Raw genomic sequence first — 18,843 nt, 5'->3', positions numbered from 1 at the left:
CACCTCCATCCAGTCCTAACTCCTGGTTTGCCTAAATTGCCTGCCGGCAACATGAGACTGCTCCCCGCCCCTTCTCTCTCTCTCTCTCTCTGCACACAGAGGCTATTTGGAGGTGGGGGGAGGAACCTGGGTAGAGCAATGTTTACACTTATTATGTGTATGTGCATCCCCATATCATGCACGTCCTGTGGAAACCTGGAAACCGTGGTATTTGAATATAATTGAAAGGGCGCATGCTAATTTAGACCCTGTGACAGTATTGTAACCAAGATTTAGTTGCAAACGGTTGACAACTCAGCTATTGGGGGAAAAGAGGGTGATGGGAATCTGATTTGATGGGATGACCCTTTCTGACATGTGAACAAAGAAACCTGCATATCTATTTTTAACCAGGCTCTGGAGACTTCCAGTAATTGCCATTTGGAGCTGAGGCTCCGAGTTATCCCAGTTCCTGGGGATATTTGCATCTCTTTCTGTGTTTGGGTTTTGTCTGTCTAATCCCTCTGAGCGGGTTGGGATGCAGCATCTGTCTCTGCGTTGGCAGGAGGCTCACAGACGTCCTCCTCCTGCACATGCTTACTGTAGCCTGCCTTCTTCCTCTCTGGCTGGGGCTTCCAACTGGAAGCCTGGTGTTTCCTATGCCAGGAAAAATGCAAATACTACTTTGAGCTTTTCTGAGTTGCTATACCTGAGTGCCACTGATAAATCCAAGTTTAGGCTTCACGACTGCTATTCATCATAGTAGCAAAAAGGGAGGCATCAAGATTGGGTCCTCAAGCTGAGATACGACAGAAGCCATGATGAAGCTGGAACTTGGGATTTGGGGGTTTCATGCAAACTTTTCTCACACAGGGAGTGATTAGATTAAATTGTAAAGTCTGTGAATGTGGTTTTGGGGGTTCTCTTTGTCTCCCTGGTGTTACTCATTTCATCCCACCCATCTTCCTATATTTGGGTTTTATTCTATCTCTTCCTAAACGAAACCTCTTCCCTTGAAAAGATTCAGTGATTGATTCATACTATCATACAGATGGGGTTTATGTGCTACTTCTTAGGCTGTTTTTTCTTTTTCTTTCTCTCTCTCTCTCTCTTTTTTTTTTTTTTTTTAGCATTTTAATAGGGATAAAGACTTTAAGCCAAAGGAGTAAACCTTTTGTCTGGGAATTTCAGATCTCTTGTGGGGACCACATTTCCAGCTTAAGGTAAAGACTGGGTTTTTTTTTTTTTTTTTTCTGGAATTATTAAAATGCCAACATTTGACTCACAGACATAGAAAATAAACTTACAGTTACCAAAGGGGAAAGCAGGGGGAGGAGGAATAAATTAGGGGTTTGGAATTAAAATATATACACTACTATATATAAAATAGATAACCAACAAGGACCTATTGTGTAGCACAGGGAACCATTCTCAATATCTTGTAATAACTTATAATGGAAGAGAATGTACAAAAGATGTATATGTAGAACTGAATCACTTTGCTGTACATCTAAAACTAACACAACATTGTAAATCAACTATATTTCCACAAGAATTTTTTAAAAAGGAAAAAGTCAACATTTAAGTATAGAGATGCCATTTCTCTCTGTATAAGACCAGTTTCCCCTAAGATGAAGGTAGGGGTATGAAGTCTGGAAGACATTCTGAAGACCCCATTCTCTTCTTCACAATTGGTCTCCAGAGCAGTCACTTAGAAAACACAAATCTCTTCACTCCAATTGAAAGCCAGAAGCAGTGGATCATGGCTCTTAGAATAAAGACCAACATCCCTGACAGAGTCAGCAAGGCCCCAGGAGATCCCAGCCTTCTCTGGCAACCCCGGTCCCTCTTACTTCCTGAGCGCCCCTCACACAGACCTTCTCACTGTCCCTCAGCCAGGCAAACCCTCCTGCCTTGGGCAGAATGCTCCCTCCTCTCAGCCAGGACATCTGAGACCCCTCTCCTGGAAAAGGCATCCCCACCTCTCCCTTTCTCTCCATCATCCACCCCATGCTGTCTGTCTAGATAACTGCAAATCACCCTTCAGATACTGGAGACATGTCTGTTCCTCAGGAAATACTTTGATGATTAGGTCCCATGCCCGTGTTATTTGCTCTATCCTTATCCATTAGTGCACTGAGCCAATTTGCAGTTATACATCTATTTGTGCCATTATTTACTAAACGTTTAACTGTCCATCTGCACAAGGACAGGGTTGCATGTGAATCACTCACCCTTGCTTCCGTCCCATCCCTAGCACACTGCTCGGCTCACAGGCCTCAGTCAGAACAAAGTATGCTATCAATGAGCTTATCTACAGGACTGACAAATTGTACTGAAACCCTGAAGTTTTATAGAAATTCTCTTTTATCCTGATTGAATAATTATGATCATGTTAGTTCATTTAGTGATCAGAAACTTAAATGGAGTTGTTGTCAAAATGTGTATTATTTTCTTTGGTAAGTTGGATGTGTATGTGTACATGTTTATACATAAGTAAATGTGCAGCATAATTAGGATAATTAATTGGAATATTAATTGGGATATTAATTTTTCAAAGGACCTTTTCCATGTTCTAGCATATTTGCTCATCAAAAAATCTCTGTGAGGAAAGTGAGGCACTGTATTGTGAAGAAAATAAGATATATATATATATACACATATATATATACATATATATTACATATATATACATATATACTATATATATTACATAATATATATTATGTAATAGTAAATATCTACTATAGTATATAGTAGATATATAATATAGTATAGCAGATATCTACTATAATATGTAGTAGATATATAATATACTAGTGTATATAATACCCTAATACATAATGTATATACTATATCTTATATCTACATGGTAGATATATAATATGTATAACATGCATACTAATTTACTAGTATGTAACTGTATATTATATATACATAATAGTTATTACATATGTTATATAAACCAATTAACCAGCATATTACATATATTTACCTAAAGCCACCCTGCAAGCTAGTTGCAAAGACAGAATTCACTACTGAATTTTATAATCCAGAGTGATGATTAAGATGATGATTACTCTATGTCGGTATTGTTGAAAAGAATGACTCCAGACAACCCTTCCTTCCGTGTTGGTATTTGTGCAAATGGCTCTTTAATTTTTGCATCATCTTTTTCTGCTTGCTCATGATAATCAATAGATGGATGCTATGAGAAGACTTTCATTGCAGACTTTTCTGTTAAGTGAGAGAGAATAAAACAGAAGTTGGGAAGCAGTCGTGCCCAAAATGGTTTTCCTGACAAGCGTGTTCTTGGACCAGAGCCCCAGACCTGCAGTTTACTGAGAAGACTGCTTCATATTTTGCATGGGTTATCCTGAAAACTAACGGATATATAATTTGGGGAAAATGTAGGATTTCTGCTTTATAAAGTAGAAGGAATTAGGAAGAACAAAAAATGGAAAGTTACATGTGTGTATCATTCACTTTGCAACAAAGACTTTGCTCAGCAATTTCAAACGTTTTGTCTTTCTTATTTAATCCTCCCCACACCCTGAGAGATGGAGGTATTATTATTATTGACATGTTACAGCAGAGAAGTCAGTTAAATGCATCATGTCACAGGAGCATCCTGATTCGGAGATCTGTTCTACCACTCCGAGCTCCACGAATCAATTCCATGGGCTTAAGATCTTCTCCTGGAGCCATTTGCCAGTTAAATTGAATATTCCACCATGAATTGACTGTCCTATTAGTTGAGTTTCTAGGATCTATGAAATGAAATGACTGATATGCTGCAAGGGCTTGGGGTTGCCATGTCAACCCTCTGTGGATGCCTACAGAGCCGGTCTGTATATAACTCCTTATTCTCACACTTTGCCCTAAGCAGTGCTTGGGAGCACTGTTAATAAGATGGGTTTGCTATGGTCCTCCTTATTTGTAACGGACAGCTGTCATCCAAGAGCTGCTTTGGTAATTTATCACCGATTCTCCACACCTCTGTCTCATCAGAAATAGCCTTCAAAAAGTCACTACCATGTTGGCAATTCCCAGGCCTTGTCCTTGGTGTTCCCGTCTTGTTACTTAGGATTCTCTACAAACATGTGTTATACTCAACTTACCCCAAAACTCAGCTTGGACGCTTGCCCCACGTGCACAATTACTTCTTTCACCTTGTTCTAAGTCAGGATGTCATGATAACATGTCCCAGTCGTGATATCAAGCATCTTAAATATATTTTATTATCTAATTCATAAAATCACACTGAAAGATAGGAAATAATATTGTGATTCTCCATTCTTCTGAAAAGGAAACTGAAACAAAAGAAAATTTCTCCAAAGATACAGAGCTTGAAGGAGGTTGAGCTGGGATACAGCATCCAGGTGTTCTCTCTTTAAGGCCTGCACGATTGCCAACCAGAATGTACAGATGGGATACTTGATGGGAACAGGTGGGCATTCTTGACTTATTTTTCTACCTTTATTTTGGCAACTCAGTACATCATACGTAGTGTACTGCTTTAGCATAGATATGGATAACTCAATAAATAAGATATATAGATAATTTTAGTCATACAGAACTAATAGGCAGGAAACATACTGGCTTTGTATAATTTAAGCCTCAATCCTGTTAAGGGGATTTACAGACATAAGGGTACATGATACCCTAGAAGGTGACACCTGCAACTCAGACTCTGTAATGAACCAGTCAAAAGAGGGGAAGTTGCAAAGTTCTGGAAACTTCATGTGAAGTCAGAGAATCCTTTGGCATGGAGGAAATCCCTGTGGTCTTGGAGGAAATCCTTGTGGTCTCTTCTTATTGGAAGAAGAAGAGAGAGTTTAGAAAGTGGAGAAATGATATGACTATGGTTCCCATGTGTGCACATCACACCTCCCGCTCCACAGAACTGGTCACTCTTTAACCCTCATTCTCAATCTTGTCTTCTTGGACTCCTGCCACTACAATCTGTTCTCAACTTATACTTGTTGAGTGAATTGACCTGGGAACTATTTTCTGTGGGATTTCATTCATATTTGATTTGATTTGAAATTCAGCAGAAAAATGTTACATCTATATGTAGAATTTTGTTAGAATACATGTATTCCAATGACTCTGTAGCATAATGTGGAAGCAACTTTCACTTCTGTTTAAAATATTTGGCTGAACATAAGGTTTTCTTTGTAGAGGCTGGGGTACATGCTCAATTATTTGCTAATCTGGGGTCTTCGGCAAGTCTGTCTTGTATTGTGGTGATTTGCATGTCTTCTTGGGTGTTTGCTCAGGAGCAAATTCACTGGCATAAAACCATCCTTGAGTAACTTTTGTTAATATCTTTAGCCTCTATGTTTAAAAACATTTCACAGTAATATGAAGTCTATTCAAGTACTCTTTGTAATTTTTCATGTTACGATTTTGTTAAAAACACTTTTGACTGGATATATTGCAAAGGTGATATAAAATTATGGCACTCAGAAGGGTACCAATTGTATCATCATCAGTATCATCAATTAGTCTTATGGTGTTGGTTCAATTTGGGGGGAAGCTAAATGCTATAAATCTTGCAGGGGAGCCGTGATCACTTAGTGGTCGGGGAGCAATGCACTGAATTCCCTGTGTTGCACTCAGGATGTTCTCTGTATTGCCACGCGGCAAATATCCTATTGGCTTAGTGGTAGGAAATCACCTGTAAATTTGGGAATGTATTTAGGCACAAAGAGGAGGAGCCTGGGCAGGATCTGGCCCGGGCAGGAAAACAATTCTTATAATCTATTTGCATCTTTCTTTCTGAGTACGGTCATGGGAGTGGCGTCTTTAAAACCTCTTGGCATTGCTGTGCTACTCCGTATGTAGAAAAACAGTTGAGGTTGGTTTATAAGCAAGCATTTCATTTTCTATGTTAAAGGGTTCTGCAGAATGAGGTACTTCAACAATTCCACAGTAGGACTTGTTGGGAACATGTGGCTTAGAAATAACAACTATAAAGATTTTAGATGCTTGGATCACAAGTTAGAATGGGAGAAATGATTTTACTATCTGGTCCATTGAGAAGGTCCATTGGTCTTCTTAGCAGAAATTCCCAGACATTCTGGCTGTTCTGATCATTTTTTCCCTCCTGCTTCAGGTAGCAAATTGACGGTGGGCTGGGGAGTGTAAACGTTGGGGCAATAGAAATTATGTAAATGTTGCATTCCAGCAAGACAAATTTCAAGCCCTTGAGGTCTTTTAAAAAGCATTAATTCTAGAAATTAGACACAAAATTTAACTTTTTCATTCTAATGATTTCATAAAGAAAAACTCATTAGTAAAGGTGACAAATATGAAGTTCTATTGAACATTTAAATTCAAGAATCTCAGTGAATGCCCCAGGGAGATATTTACCCAGCCAATGACTCTCTGATGTTATTAAGAAGCAATTTACTCAAGAAAGTCTCCATTCATGAGTTTACATAAGAATAATATCTACTTTACAAAGGCTTGTGCTCTCAGTATAGCACATACCTAATTTACAATGGGTTTTGGTTAAAATCTTAATTAGGCTGGTTCAATAGTATTTGATAATTTTAATTCAGTTTTATGAGATCTCAGGTTCCCATTTATAGGAAAAGAAAATGAATGCAGAGGAAATAAATTTTTAAAGAGCAAATTTATCTCTCAAATGAGCTCTGCTAATTTCAGTAGCAAATCTGAGGTGGAGGAAAGTTAACCTTTAGTATTTCTATGGCAGTCCTTCTGGGCATAGACTATGGTATCCATTAAAAAACCTCTCAGATCCACAGCATCAGTGCTTTGCAATTATGCCAATCTGTGCAGTGACTTTACAGTAGACTCTTGTGAAATACTGATATGGAAGAGGTGCCATGGGGTTTAAGCACAGGGTGTTTTCATGGGTTGAGGATAGGAAGGGAGCAGTGGTCCTCAGGCACAGATCAGATGTAGGAAAATAAAACCAAAATAGATGAGAGGTGAGTGTTCCAGGTTTCTGAAATAAGGATTAAGGAGCATACAATTACGAGAGGTCAAGAATTTAGGCAGGAAAACCATTATTTAAGCTTTAATGAAGAATGTGAAATAAGGGCGGACTCAGAGCCGCAGATACAGGAAGATGAGAAAGTCACATCACAGGACCAGTCATCAGAGGATAGACCAGCCCTGATGATACGATGAGGAGTTGGCCCTGCTTGACTGAAAAAGGGATGAGTTAACAAGAGGTTACGAAACACACATACACACCCCCAGAAAGTTAAGATTTTTTCAGCAATTAAGTTTCCTTTTTAAGTTATCTGACTTAGACTTCCATGGTGATAACTTCAAACTCCTTGCGAGCTAATCTGCAAATAGCATAGGACCATGCAAAGTAAAACACTCACCCAATCCTATCAACAGATTGAAAGAATCAAATACTATTTGTCAACAATGAAATCCAACTTCTCACAATATGGTCACCATGTTGACGGAGAAAATGCGAATAAAATTCCCCGGCTGGCTCGTCAGGGTCCTGATGACTCAGCCGCCGTTTACAACGAATCCTGTGACAATTATGGGTGACAAAGACCACAGAAGGCAATTCACTCCTCGCCCTGACATTTCCATTCTGAAGTGGTCTCTTTCCTCTGACTCTTCAAGTAAAGAAAGAGGTCTACTAAGCGATTATTCAGTGAATTTGATCAATGTAGAAAACCAAACTAGATTATTCACCCTCTAAAAGTCAGTTTTTATTTACTAAAGTCTTATCTGTGTTTATTCTCTTTATCTAGCTCTTGCAAGCGCCCTTGGTCTATTAGGAAACAGACTGTTTCTAAAAGTCTGCTTTATCAATAGGGGTCCTGAGTTACAAAGTCAGCCTCATATTAAGTCAGGATTTAAATGACCAACTGATTTTTTAGGTTTGGCCCCTGAGACAAAAGCCCTATTTGTTAGTTATATATGGGCTATACAGTCTGTCTGAAATGCATTCTGCTAGTGTTAGAAGTGAATCTACAGCATATATGGTATATGATTGTCATTGTCATTATGAATTACAGCTTTGTATTTTATAGTATAATGAAACGAGATGATAAAAATGACATCAAGCTTTGGATTTCAGTGTCTAAATCACCCATTTTATTCATCATTTGGCAGCTAAATGTCTTTTAAATACTGTGCAAGGTTTTATGATTTAATGTTTGCCCAAAGCACCGAAAGAAATATGTTAAGCTGCATTACTAAGTAGAGGCAGACTATGCTTCATGAAACCATCAGAAGGCAGATGTTTGATACAGTATCCTTTGGCCTCTGAGAAGAGCAGACCAGGGCCAAAGTTTGAGCTGATCTATCTACCTCTGGACTCCCCATTTCCAGAGGCTCTTCAAATCCACACGACACATGGAGCAAATTAAGAGTTTACTATTTTCGCACCACTACATTTAACTTGCTCTGACAGCTCTTTCAAGCTCTTCTTTTCTTCGAAAAATTGATATTTTGGTCTCTGGTGGCCATGTGTATTTAGTCTCCTGTCTTTATGAGCTTTGCTTTGACTAAAGAGAATTCATTATTATGGAGGAATCTTAACTTGTAGTGGTTAAATTCTCAGTGAAGTAGCTTCCAGTGCTTTGATTATTATGTGCCTGCCGGTTTTCTTGAAGACTGTAGCCTATAATCTTGTTTCTCCAATTTAGGAGCTTCAAAACAGGATGCTCTCTTCTTGTGATGGAAGGTGGCTTAACATGACGAAGTACTCATTAGCTGTGATTTTTAAACTTTATTCTACTGAACCCTCTGCCAATGCAAAGGGCTTACTATCCCTGCCCCTCACACCATCACTCAGATGCCTGGCAAGAATAGGGCCAGAAAACGGTGACGTCTAGTTTCCAAACTCACTTTGTCTTGCCTCTGCTTTGAATAGGTAATAATCATGGTCAGCCTTCACACTGATGGAGGGTCAAGCCACTTTGTAGTGTGACCCCCACTTTTTAGGGGCTTTGTGATGGTCCAATGACTCCCTATGTTTGCCCAACTTGTCTCATATTAAAACAAACATAATTCTCCATCATCAGTGGTGCCTCTTTTGATCCCCAGACATGACAGCCTGTTACAGCGTGAAGGTTGTAACAGATAACTCCCAAGATGTTATTAATCATACTTCAAGGCGCAGGAAATTCGTGAGATTATTTTGTGGGAGTAGAAGGCCATGAAGGTAGAAGTTCTAAAAAAAGGGTGGAGAAAGGGAACCAAGAAACAAGGAGAAGGATACGAAATCAAAAATCCAGAAGTCCCGGAGATGCTCTTGCCTAAGGGCATATGCTTTTGGCCCCATTGACAAAACTCAAGGGCTTTACAGGATGTAAATTGCTTTTTGTCACCCTCTCAATTAGAGAAGCTAATCTAATGTTATTGAACACTCCCGAGCAATAAAGTGTGTGAAATAACTTCCCTCTCATAACCAAGCAGATCACATGTGACCCAGATCGCAACTACTATCCATGCAATGCATATGTACTCTAGGATTAAGTAAGTTTTCCCTTTTCCATCTGTGCTCTAACTCTGTGCCATATGTCTCCTAACAAGGTATTATCCATTATTCTTTTATTCAGTTCACTGCATTTTGTTCCTCTTGTCCCTTGAAAATTAGCCTGTCTTTAATCAGAAATCACTTCCACTCACAGTTCAGTGCACCTACTGGAGATGCAGCAAACGCTTGTTTACAGGGCTGGTAATTGGATTAAAACTTCGAAAAGAAACAGAAAAATGTAATGTATTAAAAAAATGAAAGACACAAGCATGAAAACCAACAAAGGCAAAACAAATTAAAAAGCTCTAATGAATGAAATTGCTATTAATGGAAATCATTTATCAGTAACAATGCTCCAGAGTTTACCAATATTCAATTGCAATGATATTTAAAAACCTAAAAGAAGAAGGAAAAGGATGCTGAATAGTCTTTCTATGAGGATGACTTGAGAATGATTAGTTTCATTCAGTGCATCTCCCGGGCTGTTTTGAAAAATGGGCAGTGAATAAATCTTCACGAGGTCTGGATATAGAAACGCTACAGTGGGGACAGTGCCCCTGTGTTCAATTATTTATGAATTAATTATCCTTTTAAATTAGAGTATTGTTATTTTGACCCTTAAAATCACAGATAAGAAAAAGATGATTATGATCTCTTTCCACAAATTCTTGCTGAGTGGTATGAACAGGTGTAATGTGACACTGAGAGTCATTGGGTGTGGTATTCCATTCTGTCAATTCAGGAGTGATGGTGTTGGCATATTGCTGGTTGCTTCCAACCTCAAAACTATCCTCATAGCCCTAATTTTCTCTATATTCTTCCAATAACCTTATTCAAAATAATTTTTTTCAAAAGAAGCTTATGTTTTGGATAAACAAAATAAAGCACTTTGCAAACAACCAAAAGTAGTAGCGGTGTAGGACTCTGAAATCAAATAGTCATACAGGGATGTCAATATTCAACAACTTTGATATAAATGTGATATAAATGTGCTCCGAAGAGGTGATGGAGCACACTCAACAGTAAACACAATCCAGAAGAGAAAAATCCAAAGAGAAACAACAGAAATGTTCATACACCAAAAAGCATAAAAAGCAGAAAACCTGAAAATCAAATTCACGTGAGTTAACCACCATCACTACCTTTTTAGCAGGTATCTTGAAGCTGTCCATTTTAAGTCTGCAAAAAAGGCAAGCTCTTACCTGTGTGGCTGGATCACTCCTTCTCAAGCTCTGCAGATCTAAAGATGAAAAAAACACAGGTAATTAGGTTCAGTCCTTTAATTTGAGAAAGATACTCTCTGCAAACATTATTTTAAACACTTGCTCTTATTTGGTTTAAAAAAAAGATGGAATGAATAACAATTAAACAAGTGAGATGAATTTTCTGTTATTTGCTCATTGCCCTAAAGTGAAGGCAGGAGTAAAATTTAGTTGTGGGGGACTCGTGCAGTCCTCATCAGAATAAAATGATGGTGCTGAATAACTGATTTCTGATTTCTGCCACATCTGTGCTGATAATATTTTTATTAGGGTTTGTTTATATTATCTTGGGGGTTTTGCTACCTGATGGCTACCTTCTATTTTATCCATATCGATTGAACTGTGGGGAAGGAAGAGAATTAATACCCTTCCTTTGCCACAGAAATTCTATCTAGGGACTTAATGTCACAGAATTGTTATGGGAATCTGTTTGGTCTGTTTTATTTAGGTTGTAAAATCTAGAACATTAGCCTGTTGTTCTGGTCCAATGCTTACTGAAATCCATTTACTACGTGTAACATTTTCATTTTTTGATCAAGCAATAAAAACTGGGTTCTAAAATGTTTTAGATGAGTTACAATTCTTTTTTTTTTTTTTTTTTTTTTTCGGTACGCGGGCCTCTCACTGCTGTGGCCTCTCCCGTTGTGGAGCACAGGCTCCAGACGCGCAGGCTCAGCGGCCATGGCTCACGGGCCCAGCCGCTCTGTGGCATGTGGGACCCTCCCAGACCGGGGCACGAACCCGTGTCCCCTGCATCGGCAGGCGGACTCTCAATCACTGCGCCACCAGGGAAGCCCTACAATTCATTTTCATGCTCGTCAGTGGTATAAGACTGATGAATTAGGAGCAGTGAGGAATATTCTATTATAAATGGAAAACCTGAACTCAATTCTAGAACCTCCGAATCCACTAGCCTGCCCAGCAGTTGGCAAACTATGGCTCAAGGGCCAAATCCAGCCTGCTGCCTATTTTTATATGAGCTAAGAATGATTTTTCCCTTTATAAGGGATTGGAAAAAAATCAAAAGAAGAATAATATTGCACAGTTTGTGAAAATAATAAAAACTCAAATCTTGGTGTCCATAAATAGAGTTTTATTGGAACACAGCCACACACATTTGTTTACATGTCCGTGGCTGCTTTCATGCTACAACGGCATTGTAGAGGTAAGTAGATAAATAGTTACAAGAGGTAAGTAGTTGGAACAGAGAGGATATGGCCTGCAAACCTTATGATATTTACTACCTGGCCCTTTAAGAAAAAATGTATTGACCCCTTAGCCTGTGGTTGATTTCATCTTTGTTGGGGACATGGGGGGATGATGTGTAAGATCCTAAAAACTGAGGCTCATCATTACAGGTAGGCAAGTGATAGCTTATCAGACCATTAAAATAAAAGTGACTGTATTTCATTCTGGGGTTCTCTAGGACACAGACTATGTGGGGAAAATTCATGAACAAATGGAGTCAGCTGTTCGTGCAGCAAGTTCTAGGCTGGATTCATTGTTGGATTCTAGTTACCTATCAAATCCACATTTTATTTTATAGTAAGATTTCAAGACTCTCCTTAATATTTGATAAGAATATCTGGAACATTAACTCAATATGGAACAAATAAAAAAACAAATCTTGAAAGAAATGAAACACAACATATAAGTATATACATATAATGATTTATATGAAGCATTTCTATGAGGTTCAAAAACAGACATAACCAAACTATATTTTTAATGAAAAGATATATACACATAACATATATATTCACATATGTACAGTAAAGGATTAACCTTGCCCAAAGAGAGGTCTGGCCTTTGCCCTCAGCTCTTGGGATAGCCTGCCTGATAAGAGTGTCATTGTTTACCTGGGGGCCTTGGTTTGCTCCAGATAATCTATGCTGTCAATGTGATTTCTAGCCCATGGGGAGCTTGGACCATGCAGTAGAAACTCAGCCTCTGGAGAGGCTGGAGACAAAGGTTAGCTCAGCAGGTGACCAACTTTGCTTATGTGACTGAGCCCCGGTTAAACCTCTGGACTCCAAGGCTTGGGTGGGCTTTCACAGTTGTTTACTGTGTACATTTTGCTGCACACTATTTCTGGGAGAAGTAAGCACTGTCCACACCACTCCACTGGGAGAGCACGGCTGAAAGCTCTGCACTTGGAACCCTCCTGGGTCCTGCCCCATGTGCCTCTTCCCTAAGCTGAGTTTAACCTCTGTCCTTTCACTGTACTAAACCATAATTGTGAGTGTAACAGCTTTCACAAGTTCTGTGACTCCTTCCAGCAAATTACAGAACCATCCTCAGGTCCAGCTTAACAGCTAAAGCATTCAGCTAAAGAAAAGAGAGCCGTTTTGTCCTTAGTGTTATTACTCAAGGACTATTATTTATTTTTCATGAAGAAATAAGTCACTTAGTTGTTCAAGGATCACAATTCTTGTGGTCATGTGATAGAATATGGATCTTAATTTGTTTTAGTTGCCATTTTCTGGAGTCTTGAAAATTCTGTCCCACTGCTTTTTTTTACATGTGTATCTTGGAATGGAGTATGTGATTTATCTTGTTTGTTCTACTTAGTTGTAGTAGAACAAACCCCATCTGCACAGGTTAGATCAAATGACTAAAATCTCGGCTACTCAGTAGAGCCACATATGATCATAACAGTGAATTGTAACTTCCTTTAAAGATAATAACTGGGATTTTTCTCCCCTTTTCAGCACCTCTCCAGTTCTGGGACTAATGTGTGCTGAGGTAAAAAATTCTAAACTCTTTGATAACAAGGTGGATTCAAAGCCATTAACAGTCAGTCCCCTGCACCCATCGAGATCCATTCAGCCCCAGTTTCTGTCCTTTTTGCAGTCATTGCCTGCCAACACAATAGATGCAACATGGTCACATAGAAAGATCACTGCCACACAGAAAGACCAAAAAAAGCTTGTGACTCCTTGGAGCCAGATCACTGAACTTCTTTAGCAGTTGTTACTGCCTAGTGTCTGACAAAGCTGATTATAGCTTGAAAATAGACACACAATGTGGTCACAGCAAGGTAAAACAATTTTAAATATTCACTTAACTTCTTAAGGTATCAGATATAATTTACTGACCTTTGAAAATAACCTAAAAATCAACACAGTTTGGAAAAATTTTTGCTAGCTCTTGGGAACATGGCTATCTCTCCCCAAATAATATAGTTATAGATCACAAAGGGGAAAAGATTATAAAGCTGGCTGGCCACTAGCTCAGTAGAATAGTCAAAGTACACCAAAGTAGCAGAATCTTGCTATTGATACATTCCTCCATCAGTGGTCTGCTCAGACAGAGGGATACGTAGAGACCGAAGACAGGAACTTATTGGGTCGTCTTCTAAAGTAACTGCCTTTTAAAAGTCACGCAGATCAACTGTCACAAGTCAATTCCTGGTAATTGCATTACCTGGCTTCATCTGATTCCATTGTTCATATGGCCCTAAATAATCAGGCCAGTCTCATCGATTAGTGGCTTGTTCTGGCCAACTGAACAACTCAATCAAATTGACCTCGTGGCAACCAGTTTCATTGTTTAGCAGATAGCAGTTAGGATTCCCCCAAAGCCGGAGGAGTGAGCCTTATTCGGGCCATTTAAATAAAGCACTAAATGCCAGGGAGCTTCCAAACAAAGATGGTGACTGAAGGGAAGAAACCACTGGAGGGGGGAGGGGGGGGCTGTCATCACCTGTTACATCCATTGGACGCACTATTGGCAGCTCTCAAATTTCACTGTGCGTAACAACCATTCAGCAGAACTTGTCTAGAAATTCTGATTCCTAGGCAGGTCCCTCTCCAGGGATACTGATTCAGTATTCTGTGTTGGGGCCCCAGCGATATGCATTTTCAAGAACTACCCAAGTCATTCTGATTGATGGTCTCAGAGAATCTTCGAGAAACACTAATTTTCTCTTTGTCCTGTAGCCCAGTCCTAACCAGTCAGAACTGCTTCTAAGCTTCCAAAAGGGGCAGTTGGTTTCCACTGTCTCCATATAATTGATGTGCTTAATGCCAGGACCCTTGAGCAGCACACATTCTATGACCCAGTAGAAACCGTTGCACCCAACGACCTTGTCCACAAGCCATAGGACCTATGTGGCCATCGTATAAATGGTACTTACTTGGCTCCTATTTAATTTTGAGGACGTAAATGATGTGACCCGTCAAAGCACTTGATTAACATCGTGTAAATGTTTATTCTAATATCCCCAGAGAATAATTTTGGCAGATTTTTTTCCCCAGACCATACACTGTCATACTCATCATTACCTTACAGCTGTCAAATAAAACCATGAACAGCTGAGCTAGTCTGCTTTTTCTTTTCTTTTTGGACTATATTAAAATACTTTATATTGTTAATAAATGAAGGCAATTAAAGGTTAAACATTTAGCTCATCTAGCCCTTAGAATAATGACAGATTATAAAGGCAGGTTCAGTTTTATTCCTCAAGTTTAAATTTGGCACTTGTAGTTATTAAAAGTCTAAGGGCTAAATTATAAACAACTTATTTTAATGTTTATCAATTTTTAATCAGAATTTTGGTTTCGGGTAAGTGATCTGTTTTGTCTAATAGTCACAGCTGGGCTGACCAATCAGTTAGGGCATTATTACTCTAACTTCAAACTCCTGAAGGTTTAATTTAGTTTCACAAACATATGTTGAGCATATGCTATGTCTAAGGCATGTAGATGACTCAGTCCTTGCCTGCAAGAGGCATGCAATCTTAAGTAGCAATAATACTGTGAAAAATGTGTAGAATCTCTAAGAGGAGTTTAGGTGAAATTGTCTAGGGTGGAGAGGGAAAGAAAATTATACCTTGTGAGGATAAGTGAAGATGTCTTGGAAGCGTTGGCATTAGCAATGGTAGTCAGGTGGGGGTTATTGAGAAAATACATCATCCAGCAGATTGCATTTTGAGAGTGATAGCATGTGACAGGCTGTAGGCTATTATCCTTCTATGTCTTGGGGTCCTGGCTCCTGTGAGCCATCACTACTTTTAAATCCAGGATCCACTGCAGTGGTAGGAGCCAAGAATATGATGTTCCGTTCCCTAGCTTTGTAAGTCATTTGCTCTCTCTGTGTCTCAATTTCTCTAGCTGTGAAATATATTACTTAGGATTTCTTCTTATCTCAAAGAAACATCAGAATAATAATAACTTTTATTTGATTAGAACTCTATTCTTCACAGAACATCAACCCATATATTATCTCTTTTGGTTAATATAATGTACCTTTCATGTATTTGGTGCTGACATTTTCATCTCTATTTTGCAGGTGAAGAAACTGAAGCTCAGAGAAAGAAAAAAAAGCAAATTGTCTAAGGCCACACTGCTTTCAATGAGAGAGACACAATTCAAATCCACACCTCTTGCTGCCAAATCACTACTAAGCTGCCTCTCTTCACAGTGAGGAGTGAATAAGGGTGGATATAAATATATTTTGTAATAGAGGCAATATTAAAACTCCCTTAACTGTAACTCAGCTAAGACTCATCTTAAACCTAACCTAAATTTGCTTAAATGTAACTTCTAAGGAAGAAAATATATCATTAAATGCAAAGCAAAAAATAACAAAACAACAACAAATAAAAGCTGGTATCAGGAGAGTAAAACAGAAATATTTGGGTCAATCAGATATTAGGTGCCTTTGATGTGATGCCTCATGAAATACATACGTTATTTTTAGCCAAAAATGCTTAACAGCCATCCATGAAGCCTCTAACTACACCTTCCACTTTATAGGAAACATGAGAGGGAGAAGAATAAGCTAAATGACACCAGGAAGAAGAAACCAATCAAAACCATCCTGATAGGACAACTGGCTTGGCTTCCTTAACAGATCAAGGTTATAAGTTGTAGGATGGGGTTGAGGAATGCAGGGAGGGGTCAGGGGGAAGGACTAAAAGGCGACCCAAGGAGAATCTGGGGCGCTTCCTTGATTGAGGTGATGATCTCAGAGATGATTACACATGATGAAACTTACCAAATTGTACAGTTTATGGGATGTCAGCTCTACACAATAAAACTGATAAAAACGTGAATGGTGGAAACTATCCACAGAACTATAGAAATGTTCCTTCTAAATCTCTGGGTATCTCAGCCTCTCCCTCCAAGCTGGTGCTTTGCCTGAATTGTCCATTCATCCTTTCCTATGGTAGAGAAAAGTAAAGAACTGGCATGGATACCATTTTGATCTGTGTCTCTTTGGGGCCCATTATTTGAGAAGTTAATGTCTGTTCAGGGGTCAAGGTGTGCAGAGAATCACGGGGTTGGTTTAAGAGAAAAAGCGAAAATGAACTGCCATTCCGAGATGCCCGGAATACTCCCGACTGGAAAATGGTAAAAGCTATGTCCCTAGAGGGCAGAAAAGCTCAATTTTATTTCAGTCGGACCTGATCCCACCTTGCGACCCGATCCCAGGTGTTCCAGCAGATGGGGGGCTAACGCGTGTGCACGTAACAGAGGCACGTTTGAGAAAATCAAATTTGCATAAACCCCCACACGGCAGTGTTTAAAACATCCATCCATAAGTATATTATGCCTCCTGCAGGTAAAAACAAAAACGCGCCTGGAAATTTGGGGAACGCGTTCAATAACTCAGCTTACATGCTCTTTAAGTTATAGGAAATATTTCAACACCCATTTAGAGTTGTGACCAGATTGGCAACTATTCCTGTGGCCTTTGGTGCTGAAAAACATCTCCATTTCAATATGTCAACACCTAAGCACACTAGCCTACAGCCACTCACACATACGCTTTTATTTATTTGGAAGGAACTAAATGCAGGAATGCATTTTGAATGTATTATTTTTTTCTAAAACAAATCCTTGGTCTATTTTCACAACATGCCCTGATACAGGCTGTCACTAAAATAGGGAGCTGACCCCCAGACATTTTTCCTGATTCTATTGCATTGCTTTAAAAAAAAGTCACAATTCCTGTTTGAGGAATAATAACCATAACTGCCATAGCCATAATGACTGTGGACCAATTCATTTATTCAAATAGCCTGGCGCCTTTCAACCTGACATCTTAAAACATTTTCAAATGAACAGGGACCTTTTTGATTGCTCACAATGGGTATTCATTTTCCCTCCTGTTATTCACCCCCCCATCAGATTTAGTTTGGAGGGTGGCTGGCTTATAAATGTATGCTGTGGTGTAATGTGCGCACGTGTACAAACAAAAAACAAACAAAAATCCCCGAGAATAGGCTACAGAGTGAATTAGACTCTTTCCTGCTGGCACATAACCCACCCCCTCAAGGGGGAATCTTGGTTGTTTCTGAAGTAAGTCATTTCGAGGCTTTCCTTTCCTCCTCATCTGTTATTCCCATCACGACCTGAGACCCATCTTGGTTTCTTCTATGATGCTCAAGGGGCAGACGTGGTGAAGATTGCCAGGGGTCATGTACAGGTTGCAGGCAGAGCTGCCGCCAGTGTTTGGCTGCCTGGAGCTGTGCTGGGCACTGACCACTGAACAGTCCTCCCCTGACTCATTCCCCACCGGGGAGACACTGAGCCAATATAGGCCCTTCAACCCAGAACTGACTTGACTATTAGAATCTACAGATAGCACCCAATCCTTGGTGCTTGGCTGGGACTTTTCACCTGGAACAAGGAAAGGTAGATGCTCTGAGGGCTCCATTGGAGAGAGTGGGTTTGTACTGTCAGGTTGACGAGTAGATTTGGAAATGCAGGTAATGACGATGGAAGAAACGAAAGCTAAGATGCCCGAAAGCCCAGCCAGGGAGGCAACAGAGCCAATGTAAGAATTTTCTCCCCTGTGCAAGGAGGGAGAAGGAGGGAGCCTGCTGAGAAAACTGCCCCACCATTAATATCACGCAGGCCTGGCAGGATGGACAAAACCCTATTCTAGGTTTCACAGACAATGGCTGCATTCGTGGACCATTGATGACTGGTGATTGTATGAGACAAACCTGCACAAGCAGTTTTTGTAGAACCTTTTTTTTCCCCTCTTTTCCTAGAATTTTATGACCTTTTTCTATCAAATGAGCTATTTGTGGACCTTAATATTTAGGAATAGTTTGCGAGATGTTGATGTATCCTACCCTATCTCTCGAACTATCCTAAATCC

General features: G+C 39.5%; 1 protein-coding gene across 5 annotated transcripts in view; it reads right to left on the bottom strand.

The window, feature by feature from the left end:
* CELF2 (CUGBP Elav-like family member 2) overlaps positions 1-18,843 on the bottom strand; it is an 838,781-nt gene that overhangs the window by 623,488 nt on the left and 196,450 nt on the right. For all 5 annotated transcript variants that reach the window (XM_067030247.1, XM_067030246.1, XM_067030251.1 and 2 more), the window contains one exon: positions 10,669-10,706. The gene's annotated coding sequence lies outside the window, so the exon portion shown is untranslated. The remainder of the gene's footprint in view (positions 1-10,668; positions 10,707-18,843) is intronic.

This window comes from Kogia breviceps, chromosome 3 (assembly GCF_026419965.1).
Source record: "Kogia breviceps isolate mKogBre1 chromosome 3, mKogBre1 haplotype 1, whole genome shotgun sequence".
Classification (NCBI taxonomy): Eukaryota; Metazoa; Chordata; class Mammalia; order Artiodactyla; family Physeteridae; genus Kogia; species Kogia breviceps.
Note: the sequence above shows the minus strand (reverse complement) of the source record. Positions and strands in the feature narration are given on the sequence as shown.